Source organism: Carassius gibelio, chromosome B8, assembly GCF_023724105.1.
Source record: "Carassius gibelio isolate Cgi1373 ecotype wild population from Czech Republic chromosome B8, carGib1.2-hapl.c, whole genome shotgun sequence".
NCBI classification, from domain to species: Eukaryota; Metazoa; Chordata; class Actinopteri; order Cypriniformes; family Cyprinidae; genus Carassius; species Carassius gibelio.
The window spans coordinates 5,220,619-5,230,398 of record NC_068403.1 but is presented as its reverse complement, the minus strand read 5'-3'; the positions used below and the strand labels follow the sequence as shown (position 1 = coordinate 5,230,398).

The 9,780-nt window shown below is 36.5% G+C and overlaps 1 pseudogene; it reads left to right on the top strand.

The window, feature by feature from the left end:
* The first annotated feature begins 200 nt into the window (after positions 1 to 200).
* On the top strand, positions 201 to 7,884 carry LOC127964131 (cyclin-dependent kinase 20-like; annotated as a pseudogene).
* The last annotated feature ends 1,896 nt before the right edge of the window (positions 7,885 to 9,780 follow it).

Below are 9,780 nucleotides of genomic sequence, written 5' to 3'. Positions count from 1 at the left end.
TAAAACAAGAGTAAATAAAAAAGTGTGTGTGTGTGTATTACTAACTTTTACAGCAGCAGTTTAAGTGACGAAAAAAAGAACATGGCAGCAGGTGAAAATAGAATATAAAAATATTGTTCAGAATGGTAAGTGTAGTCTAAGTACTAAGCTTGATGTTACAATTGTCCAGTCTCATGTTTATTAATTGCAGCTGCCAAAAAGAAGAGTGAGGTTTCTGCCACTGGGGGAGGGCCACGGACAGCCAACTTTACTCCGACGGAGGAGCTGGCATTAGAAATTATTTTTATTTTTTATTTATTCTTTCATTCCTAACCAAATCTTTTCATTTCATAGTGATGCCAAATTCTGTGTGCTTGTTGGATCCACCAGACAACATTCTGAACCCTGTGAGTATGAGTTTAAAGCACCGATTTATTGTCAAGTGGTGATTTTATTAAAATGAGTTAACTAATTGTTTCAGGTTGAAGGCCCATCAGGGGCGGATCTAGAAAAATATTAATGGGGTGGCGAGAAGCGGGCAGGAATTTATGAGGGGTGGCAACATATGGCAGACGTATACTGTATATACTGAAATTTGTCACAGTTATCACAAAAGGACACAGGCTATCATTTACAAACTTAATCTCATGCAATCGATGTCTTACATTTGAAACAGTTATATCAAACATAACAAATATATAAGGAATAAGTGACCATACCCCATAAGCACCCCCACACTCACTAATGCATACAGTATGCATCAACATGTAATTAAGAGCATTATAAAAGGTTCAGTGTTATCAATATGTCAATTTATCATAAGAAACACAAGATTTTAACAGCCAATGACATTTCCAGCTGGGGAGACTCAACTGATTTTCTACTGTTTAGTGTTAATCATCATCTAACTCAACCAGTCAAGACTACATTTAGCCTTAGATGTTATGAATATGGTCCCTGAAGCATAGGTTTTAATAGCTGACAATGATAATAAATAAACATTATAGGCACAAATACAAATGTACTTTTAGAAATTGTTTTTGAAAAATATGGTGTTATTGTTTTGGCAAGCTTAAATTAAAATTTCTATGAAAACTTGTGTGATATTCCTTTAAAATAATGTTTTAGTATATATTTTTTAAAGTATATTTTACTAAGCAATTTCTTACATAATTTCTTTGAGTTAGACCAAACTTTTATTTTGGTTGGATTGTAACCAGTGTTTCTGTGTTTTTTAATTAACTATTATTATTAGCTAATAGGAAGTATAGCATATCAAGTATGCTAATACTTGAAGTATAGCGTACTCTACTGTGCAATAGTACTATATTTCTATTTGAATTTCTTCAAGTTATACTGAAATTTTATTTTGACAGGTTGTCGTAAAGACATTGCTGTTTCTGTCAGTCTGTGTATACGATATGAATGAATGACGATAGTTTTATCAAATGAAATGGAGAAATCCTCTCATAGTGCACTGACGTGCACATGTGTAGCATACATCATGCATCAATATAGTGAAGAGCTGAAAACACCACGCATGCTTCAAGTGTGTGTGTGTGTGTGTGTGTGTGTGTGTGTGTAGTAGAGCACACATTCCCAGAGACGTCTATAACAACACCTTAAGGGTTCCCATAAGCAGGATTTATTGTTGTGCCCCCCTTCCTCAAATATGATGATGGGAAAAAAAACTACTAGAGGTGAAAAAATAACTTAAATCAAATAAAAAACTAAAGGAATAAATTTTATTATTTAAAAATCACAATTGTAGCTCTCAACATTTACCTGTGGCTATAACTTTATTATGACTCTTATTTATTTTATAGTCTCAAGCATTCAGAAATCATGCAAAAGAAACTAAGCAGTTTTACTATGATAAAATCATGGTTTATTTTTGTAAGTGTTGTGATATGCACAGTTTTTGTTGAAGAAATTATAAAGCTTGTGTCATCTATAGCAAAAAGGTGGCCAAAAATTAAAGATTAAGTGGAATATTTGAATGAAATGTTTGGTCAGTAGCGTAAACAAGGATTTGATTGTCCTGTAAGTGTAACAGCAGCAATCACATGGCATTTGTAATAACATGTACATAAATTGTTTATACATTATGTATCTTAACAGTGTTATTATTAACCAATCATTATTGCCTCATAATTTTTTTATATAATGCATTTAAGCCATTTTAAAGGCTATTGATGGCTTAGGTCTGTTTTTATAACAACATCAACAAAAAATATATTACAGTATATTAATAGCCTACTTTGTAAATTATTAGAGTTTGGGGATTGCGAATCATTTGAATCAGTTCGGGAGTTCGTAGCGGAATCGCGAATCATTTGAGTCAGTTATGGGGATCGCGAATCATTTGAGTCAGTTTGGGAGTTCGGAGCGGCATCGCGAATCATTTGAGTCAGTTCGGGAGTTCAAAGTAGGTTCGCGAATCATTTGAGTCAGTTTGGGGATCGCAAACCATTTGAATCAGTTCGGGAGTTCGGAGCGGGTTCGCGAATCATTTGAGTCAGTTCGGGAGTTCAAAGCGGGTTCGCGAATCATTTGAGTCAGTTTGGGGATCGCGAATCATTTGAATCAGTTCGGGAGTTCGTAGCGGGATCGCGAATCATTTGAGTCAGTTATGGGGATCACGAATCATTTGAGTCAGTTTGGGAGTTCGGAGCGGGTTCGCGAATCATTTGAATCAGTTCGAGAGTTCGGAGCGGCTTCGCGGATCATTTGAGTCAGTTCGGGAGTTCAAAGCGGGTTCGCGAATCATTTGAGTCAGTTTGGGGATCGCAAATCATTTGACTCAGTTCGGGAGTTATGAGCGGGATCAGGAATCACGAAAGATTCGCGCTCGTAAATTTTCAAATTGGCCATAACCTTTAATTCGTTGCTGCCAACTGGGGTGGCAGCAGGGGTGGCAAGGCTTTCTTTTAGGGTGGCATTTGCCACCCCGGTAGATCCGCCGTAGATCCGCCCCTGAGGCCCATGTACAGTTGAAGAGGATGAGGAGACTGTGTCATTATGTTCAAGGCGGCCTGAGGTAGGCACAGATTTGCACATTATACATTTAAAAGCCTATATGTGAGGTGCTAAATAGTGTGTATTTCCATTATGATTGGCAGCAGGATGCTAACACCCTTCTAGAGCCCTCTCAGTCTGGGACCACATGTTACCAAGTGAGTATTAAGAAATTACAAAAAAGTGGCAAGAGCACTCAATCAAATAACTGAAATTTGTCTCCTATAACCCTGCCTGTTTCATTGTCCTCAAAAATGGCTTCAATGTCCCAGTCTTCCTCTACAATCCTTGGTTGACTCTCTCTCCTCAGACGGGCAATGTTATGTAGTAAAACACATGCAACTACAATGTCACATGCCCTTTGTGGAGTCACTGAGGTAATTCAGGCACTGGAACCTTGACTTGATGAGCCCAAATGCCATCTCTATACGAGCTCTTGTGTGTACATGCATGGGCAATATTGTAGTTGTGCTGTGCCTCAGTCTGTGTCTCCTGATAGGGAGTCAAGAGATAAGGCAGGCATGCATATCCCTTATCTCCCAGGAAAACACCTGAGAATTCACCTGAATCGTGTGTGCGGTGGGTTTTTTTTTTTTTTAAATATTAAATTTGGTGAAGTTATTTTAAAGCTGTAGTTTTTGCCATACTAACATACCTTGTGCTAGTTGGTGGGAAAGAGAAGAGGCCCGAAAGATTCTGGAATCGTGCACTGAGCCAGGCCATTTTCCCTCTACATTTGAGATGAGCAGAACACTGGTTCCCAGCATATTATAAAGAACAATCCGTTCTACAGTAGTAGCCTACAATGTCATCTCAGTGGGACTGTACCTGTACATTGATGCTGTGTAATGATTTCCGATTAACGAAGTCTGCTTCATGCGGATCAGACGGACGCTTTATGCGCACGTGGGTGCAGTCCAGAGCTCCGATAACATTTGGGAAAGCTACAAAGGTTAAGTGTTTGTCTTTCAACTGCCATGTCTAATATTAACAGACAATAAATATTTCCATTTTCTATACAGCCTAGATATTATTTGAACTCACCAGCGATTCCATAAAAGGCCTGTTTAATAGTACAAATCGCTCTGTGGCCAGGGAAGGTGATGAACACATTGAGTAATTTTTCTAAAGACCGGTACACCATGCTTTGCTGATATTCTCTGCATCTCCAACTGGTGTACAAAAATGTTCCGCTGGCAAAAAAGCGAAGTGCAATGCACACAGTCTGCGGGACTGTGAGTGCTTTATTACGCCGTGGGCTCCGTAATCTACAAGCTATCCCTTCCCTCGAGAATCTATACCGCTCATGCAGGTAGTTGTCACAAAAAGCCAATGGGTCTGCCCTGTCCCTGAAAGTAAGTTCTCTTTGAAATGTTCTGCGTATGATTATCGCTCCCTCATCAATGAAAGGACACGCCATGACTATGCGTCCAACATATGGGTTGAGCTCCCTATTTATAGACATTTAATTGCTTCATTACAAAAATCACACCAACTAAACAAATGTAACTTTAATTTTCTACATTTGTTTCACTTTTTGTATGTTCGAATATATTACATTTATTCTTGGAGTGCATTTGCTTTCTTTTTTGGACTGCTAGTGGTTACATTAAATAAAATGGCATTATGCCAGAGTCTGATATAATATCATCACATTCCCAGCGGGTCAGTGTTAAAACGATATTCAGATTAAGCATCAACTCAGGCTTAGCCTGCCCCGGACCAGGCTAGTTTCCCAGCATAAGTTGCCAGGGTAACTGAGTTTGAACTATTTTAAGTTCGCTTTATGAAACTGAATCCACCGACAGTAAGTCTGACTAACAAAAATAAGCCTGGCTTGTTTTCTAATCTTGTTTTATGGAACAGCCTTCTGGTCACCTAATCACACGCACACAGCTGTTGCTCATCCTGATGGATATTTACACTCCTTCCCCACGTCTCTCTGGGCTGGATTATTAGTTGTTGAATGTTGACTAACACAAGCACTAAGTGGCGATATGTGTGTCCTATCCTTGTTTCTGTTCCGTTTTCAGGATTTATGTTGCTCTGGTTTTTCCCCCTTTTAGAGTGGTTTCAGTTGTGTGTTTTTTTTTTTGTACTTTTATGACTTATGAATAAAGACCTGCATTTGGACCCAGACCCTTGTTTACACTGTGTATTCACTTACTGCACTGTGACATTTATGAGGTGAAGGGGTTTATTTATGAGATATTTATGAGATTCAATTTTATTATTATATAATATTTCATGAATGAAAGTGTAATATTATAACAAGAATTATCAGTCTATGATGAACTATGGCATAATTATGACAAGTAATATGTATGAGGTGAAAAGTATAAATAATGACATACTAAGTCATCACGATTTTAAATTTATGTTTTAAAGTTATGATTTATGAGATAAAAAATACAACTTACTAAGATGAAAAGTCTGATAAAAAGTTGAAATTCTGACATACTATATGAGATGAATAGTCAAAATTATGACACTGTCTTAATGACAAAGATTATTTTTATTAGATGAAAGACCTAACTATAACAGAAGGCTGAAATGATAAAGTCTAAATCTTTTAGACTTAATACATTTTTAATGCCATTTTGATTTTGATTTATAGTTTCATCATTTGATCTCATTATTTTAGTCATATTGTGATCATCTCCATAGGTGGTGAAGCTGAAGAACGTCTTCCCCCACGGCACAGGCTTTGTGCTGGTGTTTGAGTACATGTTGTCAGAAGTCATTCGGAATTCCCAGCATCCTCTCACCGCATCCCAGGTCAAAGGTTACATGATGATGCTGCTGCTGAAAGGAGTGGATTTCTGCCACGAGAACTCAATCATGCACCGGGTGAGACTGTGTTCCTGACGACATTACATTTGTCCTTCACTGTGATCTGTCCTACATATGTGCTTCACAGGATCTGAAGCCTGCAAACCTAAAGATCGCTGACTTCTGTCTGGCCAGGCTCTTTTCCAATGAAGGAGATCGTTTGTACAGTCACCAGGTGGCCACCAGGTGATCATTTACCAGAGCTTCTGTCATGCTAGCATTGAGCTACATTGGTCCTAACAGTGAGTTTCAGCTACAGCATAGATCATGTGTGGCTATAGCCAAAAATACGTGGTATGGGTCAAAATTATCGATTTTTCTTTTATGCCAAGAATCAATAGTATCTTAAGTAAAGATCATGTTCCATGAAGATATTTTGTAAATGTCCTACTGTAAATATATCAAAACTTAATTTTTGATTAGTAAAATGCATTGCTAAGGACTTCATTTGGACAACTATTTCTCAATATTTAGATTTTTTTTTGCACCCTCAGATTCCAGATTTTCAAATAGTTGTTTCTCTCCCAAATATGCTCCTATCCTAACAAACCTTACATTCATGTATAGATTCTGTAGTCATCTTTCAGATTATGTATCAATCTAAACAAAATAAAAGAAAATAGACACTTATAACTTGTTTTGTGGTCCGGGGTCACATATGACTAGAATATCTGTTGTGCTGTGTTTCAGAGCGCCAGAACTTTTAGGAGTTGATCTCTGGTAAGAAATTGTGGGATTATTTTTTTCAGTCACCAACTTTTTTTAATGGAATATTTTAGTGTTTATTATAAATTAACTATGGAAATTAATTCAGATGAGTTGTACCAAAATAATAATGTATTCAAATGAGCATTAAGGCAATTATTTAGATACTTCCTAGAAAAGTAGTTCATTCTGTGTCCACTAGATGGAGCCTTTTCTACACTCAGCAGGTGTCTGTGTGTGTCTTTTCTGGCTTGTTTCAGGGCAGTGGGCTGTATTTTTGGGGAGCTGTTGAACAACTCTCCACTTTTCCCCGGAGAGAATGACATTGAGCAGCTGTGCTGTGTGTTACGAGTGCTGGGAACTCCCAACCAGAAAGTTTGGCCAGTGAGCTCTCATTTACATTTGCTATGCCTGTTTCTCATTACAATCAGCGTCATTTTTAGACGGTTCTAGGCAAATTGTAGCTACCCTTACAGCAAGACAGTATTGTATAATCTGATAGGTACCATTATTTATCAGAACACCGGCCCTGATTACAGTTTAGATTAGAACTCCTTGACACGCAAAACGTGAACCGTGTGTGAATGTTTTCACCCATGATGATTCAGTCTAGGAAATAACAGAACTATCAGACTACAATAAGATCACATTTAAAGAAAATCCCCCATTCCTTTGGAGGAGATCATGCCAGACACGTCACCACAAGCTGTGGACCTGCTGAAGAAGTTCCTCATCTATCCGTCCAAACCGAGGATCAGTGCGAGACAGGTGCACATTTGAAGTTCTGTACAGGTTCATTCAGTTGTGTCCATGGAATGAGACTCATAATGCCCGTCTCTCTCTCCTCAGGCTTTGCTCCATCAGTATTTCTTCACAGACCCTCTCCCGGCTCATCACTCAGAGCTGCCCATCCCTCAGCGTGGAGGAAAGCACTCCAGACAGCGCATGCAACCCCCTTATGAATCCACAGTGGATCGACCTTCACACGTTAGCTTGGTGGACTCCAGTCTGATCCAGAAACATGCGTGGAGCTGTTCAGGACAGGGATATGAGCAGAAATGTAGGGCTTTGTACTTTGTTACACAGCGGGAAGTGGCCCATTAAGTCATAAACATTTATTTCATTTTTAAAGGACAGTGAAAACATGCATCATATGTTATAAAGCTCTGTTATACAGGAATTGGCTATATAATGTTTCAGTTTTGCTGAATATACTTTTAGTGAACATGTCTAACTTAATTTTTCTATGATATGTTTTTAAATTTCATCTAATATTTTCAAGAAATTATCTATTATTAATAATCAATACATATAAAGTCATAATTTAGACAATTTTTTTTTTAGCCACTATTATGACTTTTTGTCATTATGATTTACCGAAGCATAATTTGTCTTTTCTTGAGGATGAAAAAAATAATTAAATGTGCAAATGCTTTGTAATACAGGTTAGAGGTTATATAATGTTTCTGTTTTGCTGAGTATACTTTTAGTAAACTTTCAAATGGCCTAGATTTTCTTTTTTCTGATACGTGTTTACATTTCTAATAAAGAAATAATCAATTATGGTTAAAAATATATATAAAAATAAAAATTATGACATACTAAGACATTGTCATATTTGTGAGATGAAAGATGAAAGTCTTTTATGTCATAATTTTTACTTATAATGATTTACTAAAGCATGATTTGTCATTTGTTGATGAAAAATAAAATATTCCGATAGTTTTTTTTTTTTTTATAATGCTCTGTTATACAGGAATAGGTTATGTTATGTTTCAGTTTTAGTTAACTTTTAAACTGCATTTCTAACTGTATTACATGCTTACAGAACACATTCTAGATAAGTAGCCTATTTGACTTGATATCATCTCAAGCTGTTTTACTTAATCCACTTCAGAGGAATTGTAAAATGAGAATGGAAAAAACTCAAACGATTCTTCCTTTTTCCTCAACAACCATTAACCTTATCATTTCACTCCAGCCGGTGTAAATGAACTGGTTTTGGTTTTATTCAGTTAAACGTTTCTTGATCAGCATTTTAGAATGATTTCTGAAGAATCGTGTGACACTGAAGTCTGGAGTAGTTATGATGCTGAAAACTAAAAGAAATTACATTAACATTACATTACACAAATATATTCAAATAGAAAACAACTGTTTGAAATAGTAACAACATTTAACAGTTTTTCTGCTTTTACGGTATTTATGAGCAAATAAATGCAGCTTTGGTGAGCAGAAGACACTTGCTTTATTTTAAGGTGCCCTTGTTACAGTGTAATTATAAATTTTTGTGCTGAGTAATATTAACTACATGTATTTAGGGTTTGGCTTAGGGTTACATGCATGTAATTATGCATAATTTATTGTTATTAAAATAGTAAGTACATGTAACGTGTAACAAGGACAACTTAAAGTGTTAGAAAGACTTATTTCAAAACATTTTACCATCTTAAAGCTTCTGTGCATAAGTGTCCACCCCCCGTTGTATAGTTCATAATAATAAAAAAAACGTTCTACCTTTCAAATGATGTTATGTTGTTGAAAAGCTGTAAAGGAAATTAGTCTTATCACCGAACATGCAAATAACTAGTTTCTATTAATAGTGCGTCAAGCAGTTCTGTCCTTGTTTTATAGCTTAGATTATTTACTTAAATACTGAATTACATTTTTTATTTCACTTAATTAATTGAACCACTAACTTAGGTCATAGCGGTGAATCATTTCACTCAACCTCAAAGGTGGAGGCAAATAGTGTAACTTCAGTGAATCTTCAGTTAGGGCATATAAACTCCAAACCAGGATTTTTGTTCTGTTGTAGTCTGCTAAAAAATTTCATACTTTACATTTTTTAGCTGAATGAAAGACACACAGCATCATTCACTGCTCTAATTTCCCTTCTGACTGAGCGAACAATGGGAAAGAAAACGGTACGCTTTGATTAACAAATGACTTCCACAGCCCCCTCTGTGTGCATGTGGTCAGGCTGGATGTCTTTAGAATGATTGCAGCATTTGCATTAGTGCGATCCACAACTGTTCACTTGTGTTACATATTAAGCTATGCTTTGCATCTATTATTGGCTCCACTTTCCCTTTTGCTTAAATAAAGATTTTTTTACCCTAACTATACATGTAATAAAGTAAATATTTGATAATTTACTCTTGAGTATTTGATTTTGGTCATTTTTACTCTTTGTGGCTTTGCATATTTGTAATTCTCATTTGCAATGCAGACTGATGTGGGATT